Source organism: Ascaphus truei, unplaced genomic scaffold, assembly GCF_040206685.1.
Source record: "Ascaphus truei isolate aAscTru1 unplaced genomic scaffold, aAscTru1.hap1 HAP1_SCAFFOLD_1541, whole genome shotgun sequence".
NCBI classification, from domain to species: Eukaryota; Metazoa; Chordata; class Amphibia; order Anura; family Ascaphidae; genus Ascaphus; species Ascaphus truei.
In genome coordinates, this window is record NW_027454430.1 from 35,596 (window position 1) to 63,453 (window position 27,858).

A 27,858-nucleotide genomic window follows, 5' to 3' on the forward strand; every position below is an offset into this window, starting at 1 on the left:
GCGAGCGATGCAGAGCCGCCTCGGACCTCAGTGCAGGGATTGCTGCATACCCCCAGCATCTGTCACCCACAAACAATACACACACTAATACTCCCCACAATACACACTATAATACCTCCTCAATACTAATCTCCCCAATAATATTATAGCGCCAAACACAATATACACAACACCCTTACACAAGATACACAATCTAGTACTCTCCTCTGCACCTCTACACACAATATAATACTCCCACACACACAATATACACACTACCCTCCTACCCCCATAAAATACAACCAATAATACACACACACTTTGTGGATGTTGGGACCAGCTCCCGGCATGCACCAGTGAAAGAGAGAGGCCCGCAGAAGCTCGGAAGAACTCCCTCCATCCGTGCCTTCCTCCGTTTCACATCTTCTCCCTGTCTCTCTCCCTCCCTTTCCTTGCATCTCCCTGCGTCTTTACGTATACCCAGTCAGTGACGGCTCTGGTCACGTGATGCCTTAATATGGGCTTATCCATATATGTTCATCCACGTCACTAATGTGATGCCTGCACTGTTGCGGAGCTGGTACTTACGACGGGCACTTATTGTTTTATCAGTACTGCGTACCTGACTCTACCGGCCTACTTTCAACACTAGTACAATATGTGCTTCACTACGAGTGAGTGGGGAATATTGGCATCACACAGTCACTGTTGAATATGCCATTCAATCCATTTTGAAAATAGTAATGCAATGTGGTTTGGTTTTGTTTGCTTTTTGCAGTAATGAAGAATGGAAAAGTTATATTAAAATTAAATTGGAGGGGGACTAGATTCAGCATTTCATCATGAACTCTGCACTTGTGAGAATTTAACTTCTTGAATACCCTGACAGGTACACGCAACATTAAGACTATAATCTGCTGTGCAAGCTTTCGTGCTATACCTCCCCCTCAGGTTTTGATTTATACATTTGCTCCCTCAATTCATGTCCTCTAATATTTGAAAGCTCTCTCCTAGCATTTTCTCTTTACCACAGAACGTCATCCCAATGTAACCTCTCTCTTGTTCTTTCTGCTTGCTGTTTCCTCACTCCTCTGTTAAACTTTTCTAATTTCTCTAACTTCCACACTCCTGCTTTTATCCACATGTTCTCCTCTTTCCTTCCCCTACCTTTGCATGTGTCTACACACTGCACCATTTGTACAGACCTCTATTGCAGCTATTTCTGCACTGCTCAATGAAAAGCACTCTTTAATATCCTATTCTCTGGGCCCCCTCTCTCTGCGCCCCCTCTTTTGGCGCCTCCTCTCTCTGCGCCCCCTCTCTCTGCGCCTATCTGTCTCATTCTCTCTACGTCCCTCTCTCTCTACATAGAGCTATCTCTGTCTCTCTCTACACCTATCTCTGTGTCTCCTTCTATGTTTGCTGATGTGTGGGATATCTCTTATAATCTTGAACCTGCTCATATACACATCGGGCCTCCCTGCTAAGAGTGTTAACCTATCTAATGTAATCCACATTCCTTTCCTTACTTTTCTCTTCCCTTCTCCTATGCCATCTGGAATGTCCGTTCTCTGACTAACAAGGCTCTAGTTGTACATGACCTCTTCTGCTCTCATCATTCACAATCAGTCATTCCCCTCACCCCATCTTACCTGTCCCACTGATTTGCCTCTGCTTAATTAAACTCTCCTCTGACATCTACTCTAACCTCTCTGCTCTCTCTCTTTCCGCTTAAACTAACAATCTTATTAACTCTTACAATGCTATCCTCCTATCTATATGCCCCCTCTAGGCTCTGACACACTTGTCCCTCTAGCCCACACCCTTGGCTAAATTCCCAAACATGTTCATCACACTTCCACTCGCTGTTCTTAATGCCTATGAAGGAAATCACACAATTGATATTTGATTTTTCTACAGTAAAAATGTCTCCAGTCCTGTATAAAGCTGCTCTCTGGGGCCAAACCACACTACTTTTTTTTCACATTCATCAACACTCAAATTTAATTTACGCTGTCTTTTTTTCCCTGTATTTGACTCCCTCCACTAACCTTCTCCTCACACTTGCCATCCTTCCTTCACTTCTCCTCAAGAATTTGACTACTTCAGAGGCAAGGTGGATGCCACCCACAAGGAGATTCCTTCTGTCCCTTCCCCCTTCTCTCCTTCTACCTAATTCTCCTTCTGCATTTGACTCCTTTTCTTCTCTTACAGAGCTGGAAGCTAATCATCTTCTCTTCTCCCTCTACCACATGCCCTCTAGATCGTATCCCCTCACACCTTACTGCATCTCTTAGTCCCCACTCTCACCCACATCTTCAATTCCTCCCTATTCTCTGGCTCTTTACCCTCTTACTTTAAGCCTGTAGTGGTCACCCTTTTCTCAGAAACAACCTACACCCTATGTGCCTTACTAACTACCGCCCTGTATCCCTCCTGCTGTTTGTCTCCTAATTGCTAGAATGTCAACATTCTTAAATCACATTCCCTCCTGGATCCTTTACAACCTGCCTTTCGTACAGCTCGTTCTACAGACTGTGCTTAAAGCAAATTCCCAAGGTCACTTTTCCCTACTAATCCTACTTGATCTATCTGCTGCGTTTGATGCTCTCAATCACTCTCCTCCTTCATATTCTAAACTCTCTCTTGGTATCCGTAACACAGTTCTATCCTGGTTTTCATCATAACTTTCCTGTCACACATTCTCCATCTCTGTTGCTAACATGTCTTCGTCTTCTATTGATCTGTCTGTGGGTATACATCAGGGCTCTGTTCTGAGATCTCTCTTTCTCTCTACATACTATCATTTGGTGACCTCATCAACTCTTTGTGACAATCCTATAAATAACAAATACAAATATCAGGTCATGGGAATAAGTGATTTGGACATAAAAGTAACATTTCGGAAGTGTGGACAACTAATACATCTTGTAGATTGCCTTTACAGTGTGATGTCATTGATTCAGTAGATTGTGTGCAGACCAGGACTGCAGTACAGTGTCACTCACATGGATGACTTGCGTGGTAGAAGCTCAAGAACAAGGATGTCAAACTCCAGTCCTCGAGGGCAGCAAACAGGCCAGGTTTTCAGGATATCCCTACTGAAAACCTGGCCTGTTTGGGACCCTCGAGGACTGGAGTTTGACATGCATGCTCTAGAAGGAGCACAGCTGTGGGTGGGAGGTGGATTTGCTTTGCATCAAATGGTTTGGAGCAAGGTTTATTGTATGTATTATCATAATAACAATGCAATGCTTAACTTTTATTTCAGGAGGGATGACTGCAGAACAGAAGTGAATATTTAAGCCATGTGTTCCTTTTCTTGCAAAAGAGAAAATTTGAAGGACAGTTGAAGAGAAGGAAAATTACTACACAGAGACAGATAAGCAATGTGTATATTTCTCATTTACCATTTAGTATTTGTCGTTTTATTGACTCCACACAATCCGGCTGCTACGGGTTTCACATTGAATATTTTCATCTCTACTCTACCCCTTCCTGTGATCTGAACCATGCAAGTTTTCGTTGATTCAATACATCATGAGTAGAGTGTGGCTACAGTATGAAGTAAAGACCCAAGGACCACATCTACTACCATTCATAACAAGAACATGTGCAGTAGCGCACAGCTGCAGTTCTATGTGATTGTTATGAAAGGTTGAGGTGGTTCAATTCTATGAATCTGGAGTGGGATGGATCCTGTTTGCATCATATGGTTTCATCTAGGCCAGTAGATTATATAACTCTCAGTACAGGTTACACATGGCATCAGTATTAGTGATTTAAAGAGGAGGAAAGCTTCAATGTGGAGAACAAAGCCAAGTAATGTTGAAGTTACTCCTTTTACCATTTACTTGGTCAGTCTGTACTGTCTACTCTCCACACAGCTGCTAAGGATCTTCCATTTTAAATACTTTCACCTCCTATTCTGCACTGCTTTGCTGCCCATTATTCAGAGATGCGTTCCAGTCATGTTTAGCACTCTGAATCTCTCTGCAGTCATTGGTTCAGCACATCATGGGTAGAGCATGGCTACAGATACAGCAAGCTATTATTATTTTACCGGCTGATCACCCATAATATTGCATTAAAACATAGAATATCACTTAATTTCCAAAAGATTCAGTGATGCTGATAATGCAGAATCTCACAACATTTCCCATCATAATGCCATAATGCACAAGTGGGAGAAATAATCCTTGCTATATCTGTACATTGTGTGACGTATTACCTCAATGACCAATGAGAGCAAGTACATCTTCTGTATAGAGCGGCTGTGTTATGATGCAGTTATTGATCATCATTGACATAATCACAAGAATCTTATGCAAAGGGAAATTGTCTGCAGCGAAGTGAGATTTCAGCCCCCAAACGTCTGTAATATTAATGCAATGTCTTACTTTTGTTGCAGTGAACACTGAAGAGACGGATCTACTACAACACTGTACAGGATGAGCATACGCTACAAGCAGCAAAATGATCTTGCAGTTGACAGTATGTTGTTCTGGTAATGTGCACAATTATTATTTATGGGCTACACACCACAGTGCTGGACATATTCTGTTAACTTCAACTCTACTCCTAACATGGAGATGTCTTCCTGGTGTTACTGATTCAGTACATCATATGCACAGTGTGGTTATGATATGATGGATTGATTTAATGAACCCACCAACCAATGATGACATCTGCATCATCTTCTGTAAAGTGCAGCTACAGCATGATATTATCAGCATTTGGTGCGGTATAATCAGAGGTATCTATGTGCTTTTGTGCCTGTTTTAAGTCCTCCAGCTTAACGCCCCTACACCTCCCACTACACAGGCATACTTACTTATGCATACACTGACATCTGGCATACCTACACACACCCCAGGGCCACTTCCTTCCCCTGATGTCAGGGAGAGGATGGGCATGCAGAGTGCAGTAAGTCTCCACGTTACTCTGGCCAACAGTCTTGGCCTACCTCCAGAATCTGTCACCCACAACATCTGTTCCCTCCTTGTAAAGTGCTGAACTATCTCACCTGGGTCAGTGCTATAGCTGATCACAGTGCCCGATCAGGATGTCACTGTGACAGGCAGCAGTGCAGATTGACCGGTCAATCAATGCAGTGCCGCAACATATGCACTAAATGAGATTTCCGTGCCCCCAGTCAGGTTACTCCCTGGGCAGTGACCCTGCTCACACCCTCCCCTAGTTCCACCTCTGATCACAATTATCTCTCTTGGAGAGTGTAGCAAATTGGAGTTGGGGGAATCTCACCTCTGCCATGCATGGTCACAATCTGGGCACAGGACCCAAATAGTGGGCAATGTGGCACTTCTTACAGTAGAGAATAAGTAACTTTATTCTTTACTTGTGTATTAAGGACCTTATTTGCATTAAATTCAGTCCACATGGGACCAAGACTTTCTGGCTTACTGAACAAAGTGGAATTGTTTCGTAGAGGGTGGAGAATTGTATTTTATCTGAAATTACCCCCTCTGCACAAAATACAAACAATTATACCCATACAAGTACCTTGTGGAAGTTGTTGCCCTCTATCTTCCTGTGGTCTCTCCCTGTTTCTCACCGTGCCTCCTCCCATTTCCTTGCACCTCTGCGTCTCCGCATATATCCCTATACTCAGAGCCGGCTCCGGTCAGTGACATGGGATGCCCAAATATGAGCATACCCATATATGGGCATCCATGCCACTGACCGGAGCCCGCTCTGTTGCGGATATGGAGAGAGACTGGGAGATTTACATCCCCTTATAATTCATATGGTGCATAGTACCGGCACGTATTGTTTTACCGGTACTGTGTACCTTCCTACTTTCACACTGGTACAGTATATGCTGCAGTGGGACTGAGAGGGATATATTGGTAACACATAGTCATTGTTGGGGGAATTCAATCCATTTTGAAAATAGTAATGAAATGTTTTTTACTTTTCTTTTTTTTCAGTAATGAAGAATGAAACATTTCTGTTAAAATTGAATTGGAGGTGAACTGGATTCATCATCAACTCTGCACCAGTGTGAATTGATGTTCTTTAATGTTCTGATAAGGTACATGCAACATCTCTTCCTCAACCCCTGCACCACTCTCTGCCTCTTGCCTCTCTCTCTCCACCTCCCTGCTAAGCGTATTAACCCATGCCCTCTAGATCGTATCCCCTCACACCTTACTGCATCTCTTAGTCCCCACTCTCACCCTCATCTTCAATTCCTCCCTATTCTCTGGCTCTTTACCCTCTTACTTTAAGCCTGTAGTGGTCACCCTTTTCTCAGAAACAACCTACACCCTATGTGCCTTACTAACTACCGCCCTGTATCCCTCCTGCTGTTTGTCTCCTAATTGCTAGAATGTCAACATTCTTAAATCACATTCCCTCCTGGATCCTTTACAACCTGCCTTTCGTACAGCTCGTTCTACAGACTGTGCTTAAAGCAAATTCCCAAGGTCACTTTTCCCTACTAATCCTACTTGATCTATCTGCTGCGTTTGATGCTCTCAATCACTCTCCTCCTTCATATTCTAAACTCTCTCTTGGTATCCGTAACACAGTTCTATCCTGGTTTTCATCATAACTTTCCTGTCACACATTCTCCATCTCTGTTGCTAACATGTCTTCGTCTTCTATTGATCTGTCTGTGGGTATACATCAGGGCTCTGTTCTGAGATCTCTCTTTCTCTCTACATACTATCATTTGGTGACCTCATCAACTCTTTGTGACAATCCTATAAATAACAAATACAAATATCAGGTCATGGGAATAAGTGATTTGGACATAAAAGTAACATTTCGGAAGTGTGGACAACTAATACATCTTGTAGATTGCCTTTACAGTGTGATGTCATTGATTCAGTAGATTGTGTGCAGACCAGGACTGCAGTACAGTGTCACTCACATGGATGACTTGCGTGGTAGAAGCTCAAGAACAAGGATGTCAAACTCCAGTCCTCGAGGGCCGCAAACAGGCCAGGTTTTCAGGATATCCCTACTGAAAACCTGGCCTGTTTGGGACCCTCGAGGACTGGAGTTTGACATGCATGCTCTAGAAGGAGCACAGCTGTGGGTGGGAGGTGGATTTGCTTTGCATCAAATGGTTTGGAGCAAGGTTTATTGTATGTATTATCATAATAACAATGCAATGCTTAACTTTTATTTCAGGAGGGATGACTGCAGAACAGAAGTGAATATTGAAGCCATGTGTTCCTTTTCTTGCAAAAGAGAAAATTTGAAGGACAGTTGAAGAGAAGGAAAATTACTACACAGAGACAGATAAGCAATGTGTATATTTCTCATTTACCATTTAGTATTTGTCGTTTTATTGACTCCACACAATCCGGCTGCTACGGGTTTCACATTGAATATTTTCATCTCTACTCTACCCCTTCCTGTGATCTGAACCATGCAGGTTTTCGTTGATTCAATACATCATGAGTAGAGGGTGGCTACAGTATGAAGTAAAGACCCAAGGACCACATCTACTACCATTCATAACAAGAACATGTGCAGTAGCGCACAGCTGCAGTTCTATGTGATTGTTATGAAAGGTTGAGGTGGTTCAATTCTATGAATCTGGAGTGGGATGGATCCTGTTTGCATCATATGGTTTCATCTAGGCCAGTAGATTATATAACTCTCAGTACAGGTTACACATGGCATCAGTATTAGTGATTTAAAGAGGAGGAAAGCTTCAATGTGGAGAACAAAGCCAAGTAATGTTGAAGTTACTCCTTTTACCATTTACTTGGTCAGTCTGTACTGTCTACTCCCCACACAGCTGCTAAGGATCTTCCATTTTAAATACTTTCACCTCCTATTCTGCACTGCTTTGCTGCCCATTATTCAGAGATGCGTTCCAGTCATGTTTAGCACTCTGAATCTCTCTGCAGTCATTGGTTCAGCACATCATGGGTAGAGCATGGCTACAGATACAGCAAGCTATTATTATTTTACCGGCTGATCACCCATAATATTGCATTAAAACATAGAATATCACTTAATTTCCAAAAGATTCAGTGATGCTGATAATGCAGAATCTCACAACATTTCCCATCATAATGCCATAATGCACAAGTGGGAGAAATAATCCTTGCTATATCTGTACATTGTGTGACGTATTACCTCAATGACCAATGAGAGCAAGTACATCTTCTGTATAGAGCGGCTGTGTTATGATGCAGTTATTGATCATCATTGACATAATCACAAGAATCTTATGCAAAGGGAAATTGTCCGCAGCGAAGTGAGATTTCAGCCCCCAAACGTCTGTAATATTAATGCAATGTCTTACTTTTGTTGCAGTGAACACTGAAGAGACGGATCTACTACAACACTGTACAGGATGAGCATACGCTACAAGCAGCAAAATGATCTTGCAGTTGACAGTATGTTGTTCTGGTAATGTGCACAATTATTATTTATGGGCTACACACCACAGTGCTGGACATATTCTGTTAACTTCAACTCTACTCCTAACATGGAGATGTCTTCCTGGTGTTACTGATTCAGTACATCATATGCACAGTGTGGTTATGATATGATGGATTGATTTAATGAACCCACCAACCAATGATGACATCTGCATCATCTTCTGTAAAGTGCAGCTACAGCATGATATTATCAGCATTTGGTGCGGTATAATCAGAGGTATCTATGTGCTTTTGTGCCTGTTTTAAGTCCTCCAGCTTAACGCCCCTACACCTCCCACTACACAGGCATACTTACTTATGCATACACTGACATCTGGCATACCTACACACACCCCAGGGCCACTTCCTTCCCCTGATGTCAGGGAGAGGATGGGCATGCAGAGTGCAGTAAGTCTCCACGTTACTCTGGCCAACAGTCTTGGCCTACCTCCAGCATCTGTCACCCACAACATCTGTTCCCTCCTTGTAAAGTGCTGAACTATCTCACCTGGGTCAGTGCTATAGCTGATCACAGTGCCCGATCAGGATGTCACTGTGACAGGCAGCAGTGCAGATTGACCGGTCAATCAATGCAGTGCCGCAACATATGCACTAAATGAGATTTCCGTGCCCCCAGTCAGGTTACTCCCTGGGCAGTGACCCTGCTCACACCCTCCCCTAGTTCCACCTCTGATCACAATTATCTCTCTTGGAGAGTGTAGCAAATTGGAGTTGGGGGAATCTCACCTCTGCCATGCATGGTCACAATCTGGGCACAGGACCCAAATAGTGGGCAATGTGGCACTTCTTACAGTAGAGAATAAGTAACTTTATTCTTTACTTGTGTATTAAGGACCTTATTTGCATTAAATTCAGTCCACATGGGACCAAGACTTTCTGGCTTACTGAACAAAGTGGAATTGTTTCGTAGAGGGTGGAGAATTGTATTTTATCTGAAATTACCCCCTCTGCACAAAATACAAACAATTATACCCATACAAGTACCTTGTGGAAGTTGTTGCCCTCTATCTTCCTGTGGTCTCTCCCTGTTTCTCACCGTGCCTCCTCCCATTTCCTTGCACCTGTGCGTCTCCGCATATATCCCTATACTCAGAGCCGGCTCCGGTCAGTGACATGGGATGCCCAAATATGAGCATACCCATATATGGGCATCCATGCCACTGACCGGAGCCCGCTCTGTTGCGGATATGGAGAGAGACTGGGAGATTTACATCCCCTTATAATTCATATGGTGCATAGTACCGGCACGTATTGTTTTACCGGTACTGTGTACCTTCCTACTTTCACACTGGTACAGTATATGCTGCAGTGGGACTGAGAGGGATATATTGGTAACACATAGTCATTGTTGGGGGAATTCAATCCATTTTGAAAATAGTAATGAAATGTTTTTTACTTTTCTTTTTTTTCAGTAATGAAGAATGAAACATTTCTGTTAAAATTGAATTGGAGGTGAACTGGATTCATCATCAACTCTGCACCAGTGTGAATTGATGTTCTTTAATGTTCTGATAAGGTACATGCAACATCTCTTCCTCAACCCCTGCACCACTCTCTGCCTCTTGCCTCTCTCTCTCCACCTCCCTGCTAAGCGTATTAACCCATCTAATGTAATCCACATTCCATGTCTCACTTTACTCTTCACTTCTCACGTGCCCTCTGGAATGACTGCTCTCTGACTAACAAGGTCTATTTGTACATGACCTCTTCTGCTCTCATCATCCACCACCTCTCATTCCCCTCACCCCTGTCCTACTCGATACCTCAGCTTAATTGAACTCTCTCCTCTGACATCTACCCTTATCTCTAACCTCTCCTCACTTTCTGCTTAAACTAACTATCTTGTTAACTTTTACAATGCTATCATCTCCTCCTCCTCCCTCCTCCTCCTCCCTCCTCCTCCTCCCTCCTCCATCATATATATGCCCCTTCTAGGCTCTGACACACTCATCCCTCTAAGGCCATGATTATCATGGGCACATGCTTGGTCATCCACAGTGTGTGCGAGCGATGCAGAGCCGCCTCGGACCTCAGTGCAGGGATTGCTGCATACCCCCAGCATCTGTCACCCACAAACAATACACACACTAATACTCCCCACAATACACACTATAATACCTCCTCAATACTAATCTCCCCAATAATATTATAGCTCCAAACACAATATACACAACACCCTTACACAAGATACACAATCTAGTACTCTCCTCTGCACCTCTACACACAATATAATACTCCCACACACACAATATACACACTACCCTCCTACCCCCATAAAATACAACCAATAATACACACACACTTTGTGGATGTTGGGACCAGCTCCCGGCATGCACCAGTGAAAGAGAGAGGCCCGCAGAAGCTCGGAAGAACTCCCTCCATCCGTGCCTTCCTCCGTTTCACATCTTCTCCCTGTCTCTCTCCCTCCCTTTCCTTGCATCTCCCTGCGTCTTTACGTATACCCAGTCAGTGACGGCTCTGGTCACGTGATGCCTTAATATGGGCTTATCCATATATGTTCATCCACGTCACTAATGTGATGCCTGCACTGTTGCGGAGCTGGTACTTACGACGGGCACTTATTGTTTTATCAGTACTGCGTACCTGACTCTACCGGCCTACTTTCAACACTAGTACAATATGTGCTTCACTACGAGTGAGTGGGGAATATTGGCATCACACAGTCACTGTTGAATATGCCATTCAATCCATTTTGAAAATAGTAATGCAATGTGGTTTGGTTTTGTTTGCTTTTTGCAGTAATGAAGAATGGAAAAGTTATATTAAAATTAAATTGGAGGGGGACTAGATTCAGCATTTCATCATGAACTCTGCACTTGTGAGAATTTAACTTCTTGAATACCCTGACAGGTACACGCAACATTAAGACTATAATCTGCTGTGCAAGCTTTCGTGCTATACCTCCCCCTCAGGTTTTGATTTATACATTTGCTCCCTCAATTCATGTCCTCTAATATTTGAAAGCTCTCTCCTAGCATTTTCTCTTTACCACAGAACGTCATCCCAATGTAACCTCTCTCTTGTTCTTTCTGCTTGCTGTTTCCTCACTCCTCTGTTAAACTTTTCTAATTTCTCTAACTTCCACACTCCTGCTTTTATCCACATGTTCTCCTCTTTCCTTCCCCTACCTTTGCATGTGTCTACACACTGCACCATTTGTACAGACCTCTATTGCAGCTATTTCTGCACTGCTCAATGAAAAGCACTCTTTAATATCCTATTCTCTGGGCCCCCTCTCTCTGCGCCCCCTCTTTTGGCGCCTCCTCTCTCTGCGCCCCCTCTCTCTGCGCCTATCTGTCTCATTCTCTCTACGTCCCTCTCTCTCTACATAGAGCTATCTCTGTCTCTCTCTACACCTATCTCTGTGTCTCCTTCTATGTTTGCTGATGTGTGGGATATCTCTTATAATCTTGAACCTGCTCATATACACATCGGGCCTCCCTGCTAAGAGTGTTAACCTATCTAATGTAATCCACATTCCTTTCCTTACTTTTCTCTTCCCTTCTCCTATGCCATCTGGAATGTCCGTTCTCTGACTAACAAGGCTCTAGTTGTACATGACCTCTTCTGCTCTCATCATTCACAATCAGTCATTCCCCTCACCCCATCTTACCTGTCCCACTGATTTGCCTCTGCTTAATTAAACTCTCCTCTGACATCTACTCTAACCTCTCTGCTCTCTCTCTTTCCGCTTAAACTAACAATCTTATTAACTCTTACAATGCTATCCTCCTATCTATATGCCCCCTCTAGGCTCTGACACACTTGTCCCTCTAGCCCACACCCTTGGCTAAATTCCCAAACATGTTCATCACACTTCCACTCGCTGTTCTTAATGCCTATGAAGGAAATCACACAATTGATATTTGATTTTTCTACAGTAAAAATGTCTCCAGTCCTGTATAAAGCTGCTCTCTGGGGCCAAACCACACTACTTTTTTTTCACATTCATCAACACTCAAATTTAATTTACGCTGTCTTTTTTTCCCTGTATTTGACTCCCTCCACTAACCTTCTCCTCACACTTGCCATCCTTCCTTCACTTCTCCTCAAGAATTTGACTACTTCAGAGGCAAGGTGGATGCCACCCACAAGGAGATTCCTTCTGTCCCTTCCCCCTTCTCTCCTTCTACCTAATTCTCCTTCTGCATTTGACTCCTTTTCTTCTCTTACAGAGCTGGAAGCTAATCATCTTCTCTTCTCCCTCTACCACATGCCCTCTAGATCGTATCCCCTCACACCTTACTGCATCTCTTAGTCCCCACTCTCACCCACATCTTCAATTCCTCCCTATTCTCTGGCTCTTTACCCTCTTACTTTAAGCCTGTAGTGGTCACCCTTTTCTCAGAAACAACCTACACCCTATGTGCCTTACTAACTACCGCCCTGTATCCCTCCTGCTGTTTGTCTCCTAATTGCTAGAATGTCAACATTCTTAAATCACATTCCCTCCTGGATCCTTTACAACCTGCCTTTCGTACAGCTCGTTCTACAGACTGTGCTTAAAGCAAATTCCCAAGGTCACTTTTCCCTACTAATCCTACTTGATCTATCTGCTGCGTTTGATGCTCTCAATCACTCTCCTCCTTCATATTCTAAACTCTCTCTTGGTATCCGTAACACAGTTCTATCCTGGTTTTCATCATAACTTTCCTGTCACACATTCTCCATCTCTGTTGCTAACATGTCTTCGTCTTCTATTGATCTGTCTGTGGGTATACATCAGGGCTCTGTTCTGAGATCTCTCTTTCTCTCTACATACTATCATTTGGTGACCTCATCAACTCTTTGTGACAATCCTATAAATAACAAATACAAATATCAGGTCATGGGAATAAGTGATTTGGACATAAAAGTAACATTTCGGAAGTGTGGACAACTAATACATCTTGTAGATTGCCTTTACAGTGTGATGTCATTGATTCAGTAGATTGTGTGCAGACCAGGACTGCAGTACAGTGTCACTCACATGGATGACTTGCGTGGTAGAAGCTCAAGAACAAGGATGTCAAACTCCAGTCCTCGAGGGCAGCAAACAGGCCAGGTTTTCAGGATATCCCTACTGAAAACCTGGCCTGTTTGGGACCCTCGAGGACTGGAGTTTGACATGCATGCTCTAGAAGGAGCACAGCTGTGGGTGGGAGGTGGATTTGCTTTGCATCAAATGGTTTGGAGCAAGGTTTATTGTATGTATTATCATAATAACAATGCAATGCTTAACTTTTATTTCAGGAGGGATGACTGCAGAACAGAAGTGAATATTTAAGCCATGTGTTCCTTTTCTTGCAAAAGAGAAAATTTGAAGGACAGTTGAAGAGAAGGAAAATTACTACACAGAGACAGATAAGCAATGTGTATATTTCTCATTTACCATTTAGTATTTGTCGTTTTATTGACTCCACACAATCCGGCTGCTACGGGTTTCACATTGAATATTTTCATCTCTACTCTACCCCTTCCTGTGATCTGAACCATGCAAGTTTTCGTTGATTCAATACATCATGAGTAGAGTGTGGCTACAGTATGAAGTAAAGACCCAAGGACCACATCTACTACCATTCATAACAAGAACATGTGCAGTAGCGCACAGCTGCAGTTCTATGTGATTGTTATGAAAGGTTGAGGTGGTTCAATTCTATGAATCTGGAGTGGGATGGATCCTGTTTGCATCATATGGTTTCATCTAGGCCAGTAGATTATATAACTCTCAGTACAGGTTACACATGGCATCAGTATTAGTGATTTAAAGAGGAGGAAAGCTTCAATGTGGAGAACAAAGCCAAGTAATGTTGAAGTTACTCCTTTTACCATTTACTTGGTCAGTCTGTACTGTCTACTCTCCACACAGCTGCTAAGGATCTTCCATTTTAAATACTTTCACCTCCTATTCTGCACTGCTTTGCTGCCCATTATTCAGAGATGCGTTCCAGTCATGTTTAGCACTCTGAATCTCTCTGCAGTCATTGGTTCAGCACATCATGGGTAGAGCATGGCTACAGATACAGCAAGCTATTATTATTTTACCGGCTGATCACCCATAATATTGCATTAAAACATAGAATATCACTTAATTTCCAAAAGATTCAGTGATGCTGATAATGCAGAATCTCACAACATTTCCCATCATAATGCCATAATGCACAAGTGGGAGAAATAATCCTTGCTATATCTGTACATTGTGTGACGTATTACCTCAATGACCAATGAGAGCAAGTACATCTTCTGTATAGAGCGGCTGTGTTATGATGCAGTTATTGATCATCATTGACATAATCACAAGAATCTTATGCAAAGGGAAATTGTCTGCAGCGAAGTGAGATTTCAGCCCCCAAACGTCTGTAATATTAATGCAATGTCTTACTTTTGTTGCAGTGAACACTGAAGAGACGGATCTACTACAACACTGTACAGGATGAGCATACGCTACAAGCAGCAAAATGATCTTGCAGTTGACAGTATGTTGTTCTGGTAATGTGCACAATTATTATTTATGGGCTACACACCACAGTGCTGGACATATTCTGTTAACTTCAACTCTACTCCTAACATGGAGATGTCTTCCTGGTGTTACTGATTCAGTACATCATATGCACAGTGTGGTTATGATATGATGGATTGATTTAATGAACCCACCAACCAATGATGACATCTGCATCATCTTCTGTAAAGTGCAGCTACAGCATGATATTATCAGCATTTGGTGCGGTATAATCAGAGGTATCTATGTGCTTTTGTGCCTGTTTTAAGTCCTCCAGCTTAACGCCCCTACACCTCCCACTACACAGGCATACTTACTTATGCATACACTGACATCTGGCATACCTACACACACCCCAGGGCCACTTCCTTCCCCTGATGTCAGGGAGAGGATGGGCATGCAGAGTGCAGTAAGTCTCCACGTTACTCTGGCCAACAGTCTTGGCCTACCTCCAGCATCTGTCACCCACAACATCTGTTCCCTCCTTGTAAAGTGCTGAACTATCTCACCTGGGTCAGTGCTATAGCTGATCACAGTGCCCGATCAGGATGTCACTGTGACAGGCAGCAGTGCAGATTGACCGGTCAATCAATGCAGTGCCGCAACATATGCACTAAATGAGATTTCCGTGCCCCCAGTCAGGTTACTCCCTGGGCAGTGACCCTGCTCACACCCTCCCCTAGTTCCACCTCTGATCACAATTATCTCTCTTGGAGAGTGTAGCAAATTGGAGTTGGGGGAATCTCACCTCTGCCATGCATGGTCACAATCTGGGCACAGGACCCAAATAGTGGGCAATGTGGCACTTCTTACAGTAGAGAATAAGTAACTTTATTCTTTACTTGTGTATTAAGGACCTTATTTGCATTAAATTCAGTCCACATGGGACCAAGACTTTCTGGCTTACTGAACAAAGTGGAATTGTTTCGTAGAGGGTGGAGAATTGTATTTTATCTGAAATTACCCCCTCTGCACAAAATACAAACAATTATACCCATACAAGTACCTTGTGGAAGTTGTTGCCCTCTATCTTCCTGTGGTCTCTCCCTGTTTCTCACCGTGCCTCCTCCCATTTCCTTGCACCTCTGCGTCTCCGCATATATCCCTATACTCAGAGCCGGCTCCGGTCAGTGACATGGGATGCCCAAATATGAGCATACCCATATATGGGCATCCATGCCACTGACCGGAGCCCGCTCTGTTGCGGATATGGAGAGAGACTGGGAGATTTACATCCCCTTATAATTCATATGGTGCATAGTACCGGCACGTATTGTTTTACCGGTACTGTGTACCTTCCTACTTTCACACTGGTACAGTATATGCTGCAGTGGGACTGAGAGGGATATATTGGTAACACATAGTCATTGTTGGGGGAATTCAATCCATTTTGAAAATAGTAATGAAATGTTTTTTACTTTTCTTTTTTTTCAGTAATGAAGAATGAAACATTTCTGTTAAAATTGAATTGGAGGTGAACTGGATTCATCATCAACTCTGCACCAGTGTGAATTGATGTTCTTTAATGTTCTGATAAGGTACATGCAACATCTCTTCCTCAACCCCTGCACCACTCTCTGCCTCTTGCCTCTCTCTCTCCACCTCCCTGCTAAGCGTATTAACCCATCTAATGTAATCCACATTCCATGTCTCACTTTACTCTTCACTTCTCACGTGCCCTCTGGAATGACTGCTCTCTGACTAACAAGGTCTATTTGTACATGACCTCTTCTGCTCTCATCATCCACCACCTCTCATTCCCCTCACCCCTGTCCTACTCGATACCTCAGCTTAATTGAACTCTCTCCTCTGACATCTACCCTTATCTCTAACCTCTCCTCACTTTCTGCTTAAACTAACTATCTTGTTAACTTTTACAATGCTATCATCTCCTCCTCCTCCCTCCTCCTCCTCCCTCCTCCTCCTCCCTCCTCCATCATATATATGCCCCTTCTAGGCTCTGACACACTCATCCCTCTAAGGCCATGATTATCATGGGCACATGCTTGGTCATCCACAGTGTGTGCGAGCGATGCAGAGCCGCCTCGGACCTCAGTGCAGGGATTGCTGCATACCCCCAGCATCTGTCACCCACAAACAATGCACACACTAATACTCCCCACAATACACACTATAATACCTCCTCAATACTAATCTCCCCAATAATATTATAGCTCCAAACACAATATACACAACACCCTTACACAAGATACACAATCTAGTACTCTCCTCTGCACCTCTACACACAATATAATACTCCCACACACACAATATACACACTACCCTCCTACCCCCATAAAATACAACCAATAATACACACACACTTTGTGGATGTTGGGACCAGCTCCCGGCATGCACCAGTGAAAGAGAGAGGCCCGCAGAAGCTCGGAAGAACTCCCTCCATCCGTGCCTTCCTCCGTTTCACATCTTCTCCCTGTCTCTCTCCCTCCCTTTCCTTGCATCTCCCTGCGTCTTTACGTATACCCAGTCAGTGACGGCTCTGGTCACGTGATGCCTTAATATGGGCTTATCCATATATGTTCCAGTCAGTGACGGCTCTGGTCACGTGATGCCTTAATATGGGCTTATCCATATATGTTCATCCACGTCACTAATGTGATGCCCGCACTGTTGCGGAGCTGGTACTTACGACGGGCACTTATTGTTTTATCAGTACTGCGTACCTGACTCTACCGGCCTACTTTCAACACTAGTACAATATGTGCTTCACTACGAGTGAGTGGGGAATATTGGCATCACACAGTCACTGTTGAATATGCCATTCAATCCATTTTGAAAATAGTAATGCAATGTGGTTTTGTTTTGTTTGCTTTTTGCAGTAATGAAGAATGGAAAAGTTATATTAAAATTAAATTGGAGGGGGACTAGATTCAGCATTTCATCATGAACTCTGCACTTGTGAGAATTTAACTTCTTGAATACCCTGACAGGTACACGCAACATTAAGACTATAATCTGCTGTGCAAGCTTTCGTGCTATACCTCCCCCTCAGGTTTTGATTTATACATTTGCTCCCTCAATTCATGTCCTCTAATATTTGAAAGCTCTCTCCTAGCATTTTCTCTTTACCACAGAACGTCATCCCAATGTAACCTCTCTCTTGTTCTTTCTGCTTGCTGTTTCCTCACTCCTCTGTTAAACTTTTCTAATTTCTCTAACTTCCACACTCCTGCTTTTATCCACATGTTCTCCTCTTTCCTTCCCCTACCTTTGCATGTGTCTACACACTGCACCATTTGTACAGACCTCTATTGCAGCTATTTCTGCACTGCTCAATGAAAAGCACTCTTTAATATCCTATTCTCTGGGCCCCCTCTCTCTGCGCCCCCTCTTTTGGCGCCTCCTCTCTCTGCGCCCCCTCTCTCTGCGCCTATCTGTCTCATTCTCTCTACGTCCCTCTCTCTCTACATAGAGCTATCTCTGTCTCTCTCTACACCTATCTCTGTGTCTCCTTCTATGTTTGCTGATGTGTGGGATATCTCTTATAATCTTGAACCTGCTCATATACACATCGGGCCTCCCTGCTAAGAGTGTTAACCTATCTAATGTAATCCACATTCCTTTCTTTACTTTTCTCTTCCCTTCTCCTATGCCATCTGGAATGTCCGTTCTCTGACTAACAAGGCTCTAGTTGTACATGACCTCTTCTGCTCTCATCATTCACAATCAGTCATTCCCCTCACCCCATCTTACCTGTCCCACTGATTTGCCTCTGCTTAATTAAACTCTCCTCTGACATCTACTCTAACCTCTCTGCTCTCTCTCTCTTTCCGCTTAAACTAACAATCTTATTAACTCTTACAATGCTATCCTCCTATCTATATGCCCCCTTTAGGCTCTGACACACTTGTCCCTCTAGCCCACACCCTTGGCTAAATTCCCAAACATGTTCATCACACTTCCACTCGCTGTTCTTAATGCCTATGAAGGAAATCACACAATTGATATTTGATTTTTCTACAGTAAAAATGTCTCCAGTCCTGTATAAAGCTGCTCTCTGGGGCCAAACCACACTACTTTTTTTTCACATTCATCAACACTCAAATTTAATTTACGCTGTCTTTTTTTCCCTGTATTTGACTCCCTCCACTAACCTTCTCCTCACACTTGCCATCCTTCCTTCACTTCTCCTCAAGCATTTGACTACTTCAGAGGCAAGGTGGATGCCACCCACAAGGAGATTCCTTCTGTCCCTTCCCCCTTCTCTCCTTCTACCTAATTCTCCTTCTGCATTTGACTCCTTTTCTTCTCTTACAGAGCTGGAAGCTAATCATCTTCTCTTCTCCCTCTACCACATGCCCTCTAGATCGTATCCCCTCACACCTTACTGCATCTCTTAGTCCCCACTCTCACCCACATCTTCAATTCCTCCCTATTCTCTGGCTCTTTACCCTCTTACTTTAAGCCTGTAGTGGTCACCCTTTTCTCAGAAACAACCTACACCCTATGTGCCTTACTAACTACCGCCCTGTATCCCTCCTGCTGTTTGTCTCCTAATTGCTAGAATGTCAACATTCTTAAATCACATTCCCTCCTGGATCCTTTACAACCTGCCTTTCGTACAGCTCGTTCTACAGACTGTGCTTAAAGCAAATTCCCAAGGTCACTTTTCCCTACTAATCCTACTTGATCTATCTGCTGCGTTTGATGCTCTCAATCACTCTCCTCCTTCATATTCTAAACTCTCTCTTGGTATCCGTAACACAGTTCTATCCTGGTTTTCATCATAACTTTCCTGTCACACATTCTCCATCTCTGTTGCTAACATGTCTTCGTCTTCTATTGATCTGTCTGTGGGTATACATCAGGGCTCTGTTCTGAGATCTCTCTTTCTCTCTACATACTATCATTTGGTGACCTCATCAACTCTTTGTGACAATCCTATAAATAACAAATACAAATATCAGGTCATGGGAATAAGTGATTTGGACATAAAAGTAACATTTCGGAAGTGTGGACAACTAATACATCTTGTAGATTGCCTTTACAGTGTGATGTCATTGATTCAGTAGATTGTGTGCAGACCAGGACTGCAGTACAGTGTCACTCACATGGATGACTTGCGTGGTAGAAGCTCAAGAACAAGGATGTCAAACTCCAGTCCTCGAGGGCAGCAAACAGGCCAGGTTTTCAGGATATCCCTACTGAAAACCTGGCCTGTTTGGGACCCTCGAGGACTGGAGTTTGACATGCATGCTCTAGAAGGAGCACCGCTGTGGGTGGGAGGTGGATTTGCTTTGCATCAAATGGTTTGGAGCAAGGTTTATTGTATGTATTATCATAATAACAATGCAATGCTTAACTTTTATTTCAGGAGGGATGACTGCAGAACAGAAGTGAATATTGAAGCCATGTGTTCCTTTTCTTGCAAAAGAGAAAATTTGAAGGACAGTTGAAGAGAAGGAAAATTACTACACCGAGACAGATAAGCAATGTGTATATTTCTCATTTACCATTTAGTATTTGTCGTTTTATTGACTCCACACAATCCGGCTGCTACGGGTTTCACATTGAATATTTTCATCTCTACTCTACCCCTTCCTGTGATCTGAACCATGCAAGTTTTCGTTGATTCAATACATCATGAGTAGAGGGTGGCTACAGTATGAAGTAAAGACCCAAGGACCACATCTACTACCATTCATAACAAGAACATGTGCAGTAGCGCACAGCTGCAGTTCTATGTGATTGTTATGAAAGGTTGAGGTGGTTCAATTCTATGAATCTGGAGTGGGATGGATCCTGTTTGCATCATATGGTTTCATCTAGGCCAGTAGATTATATAACTCTCAGTACAGGTTACACATGGCATCAGTATTAGTGATTTAAAGAGGAGGAAAGCTTCAATGTGGAGAACAAAGCCAAGTAATGTTGAAGTTACTCCTTTTACCATTTACTTGGTCAGTCTGTACTGTCTACTCTCCACACAGCTGCTAAGGATCTTCCATTTTAAATACTTTCACCTCCTATTCTGCACTGCTTTGCTGCCCATTATTCAGAGATGCGTTCCAGTCATGTTTAGCACTCTGAATCTCTCTGCAGTCATTGGTTCAGCACATCATGGGTAGAGCATGGCTACAGATACAGCAAGCTATTATTATTTTACCGGCTGATCACCCATAATATTGCATTAAAACATAGAATATCACTTAATTTCCAAAAGATTCAGTGATGCTGATAATGCAGAATCTCACAACATTTCCCATCATAATGCCATAATGCACAAGTGGGAGAAATAATCCTTGCTATATCTGTACATTGTGTGACGTATTACCTCCATGACCAATGAGAGCAAGTACATCTTCTGTATAGAGCGGCTGTGTTATGATGCAGTTATTGATCATCATTGACATAATCACAAGAATCTTATGCAAAGGGAAATTGTCCGCAGCGAAGTGAGATTTCAGCCCCCAAACGTCTGTAATATTAATGCAATGTCTTACTTTTGTTGCAGTGAACACTGAAGAGACGGATCTACTACAACACTGTACAGGATGAGCATACGCTACAAGCAGCAAAATGATCTTGCAGTTGACAGTATGTTGTTCTGGTAATGTGCACAATTATTATTTATGGGCTACACACCACAGTGCTGGACATATTCTGTTAACTTCAACTCTACTCCTAACATGGAGATGTCTTCCTGGTGTTACTGATTCAGTACATCATATGCACAGTGTGGTTATGATATGATGGATTGATTTAATGAACCCACCAACCAATGATGACATCTGCATCATCTTCTGTAAAGTGCAGCTACAGCATGATATTATCAGCATTTGGTGCGGTATAATCAGAGGTATCTATGTGCTTTTGTGCCTGTTTTAAGTCCTCCAGCTTAACGCCCCTACACCTCCCACTACACAGGCATACTTACTTATGCATACACTGACATCTGGCATACCTACACACACCCCAGGGCCACTTCCTTCCCCTGATGTCAGGGAGAGGATGGGCATGCAGAGTGCAGTAAGTCTCCACGTTACTCTGGCCAACAGTCTTGGCCTACCTCCAGCATCTGTCACCCACAACATCTGTTCCCTCCTTGTAAAGTGCTGAACTATCTCACCTGGGTCAGTGCTATAGCTGATCACAGTGCCCGATCAGGATGTCACTGTGACAGGCAGCAGTGCAGATTGACCGGTCAATCAATGCAGTGCCGCAACATATGCACTAAATGAGATTTCCGTGCCCCCAGTCAGGTTACTCCCTGGGCAGTGACCCTGCTCACACCCTCCCCTAGTTCCACCTCTGATCACAATTATCTCTCTTGGAGAGTGTAGCAAATTGGAGTTGGGGGAATCTCACCTCTGCCATGCATGGTCACAATCTGGGCACAGGACCCAAATAGTGGGCAATGCGGCACTTCTTACAGTAGAGAATAAGTAACTTTATTCTTTACTTGTGTATTAAGGACCTTATTTGCATTAAATTCAGTCCACATGGGACCAAGACTTTCTGGCTTACTGAACAAAGTGGAATTGTTTCGTAGAGGGTGGAGAATTGTATTTTATCTGAAATTACCCCCTCTGCACAAAATACAAACAATTATACCCATACAAGTACCTTGTGGAAGTTGTTGCCCTCTATCTTCCTGTGGTCTCTCCCTGTTTCTCACCGTGCCTCCTCCCATTTCCTTGCACCTCTGCGTCTCCGCATATATCCCTATACTCAGAGCCGGCTCCGGTCAGTGACATGGGATGCCCAAATATGAGCATACCCATATATGGGCATCCATGCCACTGACCGGAGCCCGCTCTGTTGCGGATATGGAGAGAGACTGGGAGATTTACATCCCCTTATAATTCATATGGTGCATAGTACCGGCACGTATTGTTTTACCGGTACTGTGTACCTTCCTACTTTCACACTGGTACAGTATATGCTGCAGTGGGACTGAGAGGGATATATTGGTAACACATAGTCATTGTTGGGGGAATTCAATCCATTTTGAAAATAGTAATGAAATGTTTTTTACTTTTCTTTTTTTTCAGTAATGAAGAATGAAACATTTCTGTTAAAATTGAATTGGAGGTGAACTGGATTCATCATCAACTCTGCACCAGTGTGAATTGATGTTCTTTAATGTTCTGATAAGGTACATGCAACATCTCTTCCTCAACCCCTGCACCACTCTCTGCCTCTTGCCTCTCTCTCTCCACCTCCCTGCTAAGCGTATTAACCCATCTAATGTAATCCACATTCCATGTCTCACTTTACTCTTCACTTCTCACGTGCCCTCTGGAATGACTGCTCTCTGACTAACAAGGTCTATTTGTACATGACCTCTTCTGCTCTCATCATCCACCACTTCTCATTCCCCTCACCCCTGTCCTACTCGATACCTCAGCTTAATTGAACTCTCTCCTCTGACATCTACCCTTATCTCTAACCTCTCCTCACTTTCTGCTTAAACTAACTATCTTGTTAACTTTTACAATGCTATCATCTCCTCCTCCTCCCTCCTCCCTCCTCCATTATATATTTATATGCCCCTTCTAGGCTCTGACACACTCATCCCTCTAAGGCCATGATTATCATGGGCACATGCTTGGTTATCCACAGTGCGTGCGAGCGATGCAGAGCCGCCTCGGACCTCAGTGCAGGGATTGCTGCATACCCCAGCATCTGTCACCCACAAACAATACACACACTAATACTCCCCACAATACACACTATAATACCTCCTCAATACTAATCTCTCCAATAATATTATAGCTCCAAACACAATATACACAACACCCTTACACAAGATACACAATCTAGTACTCTCCTCTGCACCTCTACACACAATATAATACTCCCACACACACAATATACACACTACCCTCCTACCCCCATAAAATACAACCAATAATACACACACACTTTGTGGATGTTGGGACCAGCTCCCGGCATGCACCAGTGAAAGAGAGAGGCCAGCAGAAGCTCGGAAGAACTCCCTCTCTCCATCCGTGCCTCCCTCCGTTTCCCATCTTCTCCCTGTCTCTCTCCCTCCCTTTCCTTGCATCTCCCTGCGTCTTTACGTATACCCAGTCAGTGACGGCTCTGGTCACGTGATGCCTTAATATGGGCTTATCCATATATGTTCATCCACGTCACTAATGTGATGCCCGCACTGTTGCGGAGCTGGTACTTACGACGCGCACTTATTGTTTTATCAGTACTGCGTACCTGACTCTACCGGCCTACTTTCAACACTAGTACAATATGTGCTTCACTACGAGTGAGTGGGGAATATTGGCATCACACAGTCACTGTTGAATATGCCATTCAATCCATTTTGAAAATAGTAATGCAATGTGGTTTTGTTTTGTTTGCTTTTTGCAGTAATGAAGAATGGATAAGTTATATTAAAATTAAATTGGAGGGGAACTGGATTCAGCATTTCATCATGAACTCTGCACTTGTGAGAATTTACCTTCTTGAATGCCCTGAGAGGTACACGCAACTTTAAGACTATAATCTGCTGTGCAAGCTTTCGTGCTATACCTCCCCCTCAGGTTTTGATTTATACATTTGCTCCCTCAAGTCATGTCCTCTAATATTTGAAAGCTCTCTCCTAGCATTTTCTCTCTACCACAGAACGTCATCCCAATGTAACCTCTCTCTTGTTCTCTCTGCTTGCTGTTTCCTCACTTTTCTGTTAAACTTTTCTAATTTCTCTAACTTCCACACTCCTGCTTTTATCCACATGTTCTCCTCTTTCCTTCCCCTACCTTTGCATGTGTCTACACACTGCACCATTTGTACAGACCTCTATTGCAGCTATTTCTGCACTGCTCAATGAAAAGCACTCATGTACATCCTATTCTCTGCGCCCCCTCTCTCTGCGCCCCCTCTCTCTCTGCGCCCCCTCTCTCTCTGCGCCCCCTCTCTCTCTGCGCCCCCTCTCTCTCTGCGCCCCCTCTCTCTCTGCGCCCCCTCTCTCTCTGCGCCCCCTCTCTCTCTGCGCCCCCTCTCTCTCTGCGCCTATCTGTCTCATTCTCTCTACGTCCCTCTCTCTCTACATAGAGCTATCTCTGTCTCTCTCTACACCTATCTCTGTGTCTCCTTCTATGTTTGCTGATGTGTGGGATATGCTGATGTGTGGGATATCTCTTATAATCTTGAACCTGCTCATATACACATCGGGTCTCCCTGCCTCTGCCTCCCTGCTAAGAGTGTTAACCTATCTAATGTAATCCACATTCCTTTCCTTACTTTTCTCTTCCCTTCTCCTATGCCCTCTGGAATGTCCGTTCTCTGACTAACAAGGCTCTAGTTGTACATGACCTCTTCTGCTCTCATCATTCACAATCAGTCATTCCCCTCACCCCATCTTACCTGTCCCACTGATTTTCCTCTGCTTAATTAAACTCTCCTCTGACATCTACTCTAACCTCTCTGCTCTCTCTCTCTTTCCGCTTAAACTAACAATCTTATTAACTCTTACAATGCTATCCTCCTATCTATATGCCCCCTCTAGGCTCTGACACACTTGTCCCTCTAGCCCACACCCTTGGCTAAATTCCCAAACATGTTCATCACACTTCCACTCGCTGTTCTTAATGCCTATGAAGGAAATCACACAATTGATATTTGATTTTTCTACAGTAAAAATGTCTCCAGTCCTGTATAAAGCTGCTCTCTGGGGCCAAACCACACTACTTTTTTTTCACATTCATCAACACTCAAATTTAATTTACGCTGTCTTTTTTTCCCTGTATTTGACTCCCTCCACTAACCTTCTCCTCACACTTGCCATCCTTCCTTCACTTCTCCTCAAGCATTTGACTACTTCAGAGGCAAGGTGGATGCCACCCACAAGGAGATTCCTTCTGTCCCTTCCCCCTTCTCTCCTTCTACCTAATTCTCCTTCTGCATTTGACTCCTTTTCTTCTCTTACAGAGCTGGAAGCTAATCATCTTCTCTTCTCCCTCTACCACATGCCCTCTAGATCGTATCCCCTCACACCTTACTGCATCTCTTAGTCCCCACTCTCACCCACATCTTCAATTCCTCCCTATTCTCTGGCTCTTTACCCTCTTACTTTAAGCCTGTAGTGGTCACCCTTTTCTCAGAAACAACCTACACCCTATGTGCCTTACTAACTACCGCCCTGTATCCCTCCTGCTGTTTGTCTCCTAATTGCTAGAATGTCAACATTCTTAAATCACATGCCCTCCTGGATCCTTTACAACCTGCCTTTCGTACAGCTCGTTCTACAGACTGTGCTTAAAGCAAATTCCCAAGGTCACTTTTCCCTACTAATCCTACTTGATCTATCTGCTGCGTTTGATGCTCTCAATCACTCTCCTCCTTCATATTCTAAACTCTCTCTTGGTATCCGTAACACAGTTCGATCCTGGTTTTCATCATAACTTTCCTGTCACACATTCTCCATCTCTGTTGCTAACATGTCTTCGTCTTCTATTGATCTGTCTGTGGGTATACATCAGGGCTCTGTTCTGAGATCTCTCTTTCTCTCTACATACTATCATTTGGTGACCTCATCAACTCTTTGTGACAATCCTATAAATAACAAATACAAATATCAGGTCATGGGAATAAGTGATTTGGACATAAAAGTAACATTTCGGAAGTGTGGACAACTAATACATCTTGTAGATTGCCTTTACAGTGTGATGTCATTGATTCAGTAGATTGTGTGCAGACCAGGACTGCAGTACAGTGTCACTCACATGGATGACTTGCGTGGTAGAAGCTCAAGAACAAGGATGTCAAACTCCAGTCCTCGAGGGCAGCAAACAGGCCAGGTTTTCAGGATATCCCTACTGAAAACCTGGCCTGTTTGGGACCCTCGAGGACTGGAGTTTGACATGCATGCTCTAGAAGGAGCACAGCTGTGGGTGGGAGGTGGATTTGCTTTGCATCAAATGGTTTGGAGCAAGGGTTATTGTATGTATTATCATAATAACAATGCAATGCTTAACTTTTATTTCAGGAGGGATGACTGCAGAACAGAAGTGAATATTGAAGCCATGTGTTCCTTTTCTTGCAAAAGAGAAAATTTGAAGGACAGTTGAAGAGAAGGAAAATTACTACACAGAGACAGATAAGCAATGTGTATATTTCTCATTTACCATTTAGTATTTGTCGTTTTATTGACTCCACACAATCCGGCTGCTACGGGTTTCACATTGAATATTTTCATCTCTACTCTACCCCTTCCTGTGATCTGAACCATGCAAGTTTTCGTTGATTCAATACATCATGAGTAGAGGGTGGCTACAGTATGAAGTAAAGACCCAAGGACCACATCTACTACCATTCATAACAAGAACATGTGCAGTAGCGCACAGCTGCAGTTCTATGTGATTGTTATGAAAGGTTGAGGTGGTTCAATTCTATGAATCTGGAGTGGGATGGATCCTGTTTGCATCATATGGTTTCATCTAGGCCAGTAGATTATATAACTCTCAGTACAGGTTACACATGGCATCAGTATTAGTGATTTAAAGAGGAGGAAAGCTTCAATGTGGAGAACAAAGCCAAGTAATGTTGAAGTTACTCCTTGTACCATTTACTTGGTCAGTCTGTACTGTCTACTCCCCACACAGCTGCTAAGGATCTTCCATTTTAAATACTTTCACCTCCTATTCTGCACTGCTTTGCTGCCCATTATTCAGAGATGCGTTCCAGTCATGTTTACCACTCTGAATCTCTCTGCAGTCATTGGTTCAGCACATCATGGGTAGAGCATGGCTACAGATACAGCAAGCTATTATTATTTTACCGGCTGATCATCCATAATATTGCATTAAAACATAGAATATCACTTAATTTCCAAAAGATTCAGTGATGCTGATAATGCAGAATCTCACAACATTTCCCATCATAATGCCATAATGCACCAGTGGGAGAAATAATCCTTGCTATATCTGTACATTGTGTGACGTATTACCTCCATGACCATTGAGAGCAAGT

The 27,858-nt window shown here is 43.3% G+C and overlaps 1 long non-coding RNA gene across 11 annotated transcripts in view; it reads left to right on the forward strand.

Annotated features, from left to right (window-relative positions):
* The window catches only part of LOC142476285 (uncharacterized), a 64,636-nt gene that overhangs the window by 21,988 nt on the left and 14,790 nt on the right, over positions 1 to 27,858 (forward strand). For 5 of the 11 annotated variants that reach the window (XR_012791509.1, XR_012791500.1, XR_012791508.1 and 2 more), the window contains 16 exons: positions 758 to 868; positions 3,251 to 3,370; positions 4,391 to 4,486; positions 5,931 to 6,034; positions 7,141 to 7,260; positions 8,281 to 8,376; positions 9,821 to 9,924; positions 11,169 to 11,279; positions 13,662 to 13,781; positions 14,802 to 14,897; positions 16,342 to 16,445; positions 17,748 to 17,858; positions 20,243 to 20,362; positions 21,383 to 21,478; positions 22,923 to 23,026; positions 26,876 to 26,997. This is a non-coding gene — a long non-coding RNA (uncharacterized LOC142476285). Of the gene's footprint in view, positions 1 to 757; positions 869 to 3,250; positions 3,371 to 4,390; positions 4,487 to 5,930; positions 6,035 to 7,140; positions 7,261 to 8,280; positions 8,377 to 9,820; positions 9,925 to 11,168; positions 11,280 to 13,661; positions 13,782 to 14,801; positions 14,898 to 16,341; positions 16,446 to 17,747; positions 17,859 to 20,242; positions 20,363 to 21,382; positions 21,479 to 22,922; positions 23,027 to 24,258; positions 24,370 to 26,875; positions 26,998 to 27,858 lie in introns of all 11 variants that reach the window. The other 6 variants (XR_012791501.1, XR_012791506.1, XR_012791505.1 and 3 more) reach the window with 6 other exon arrangements.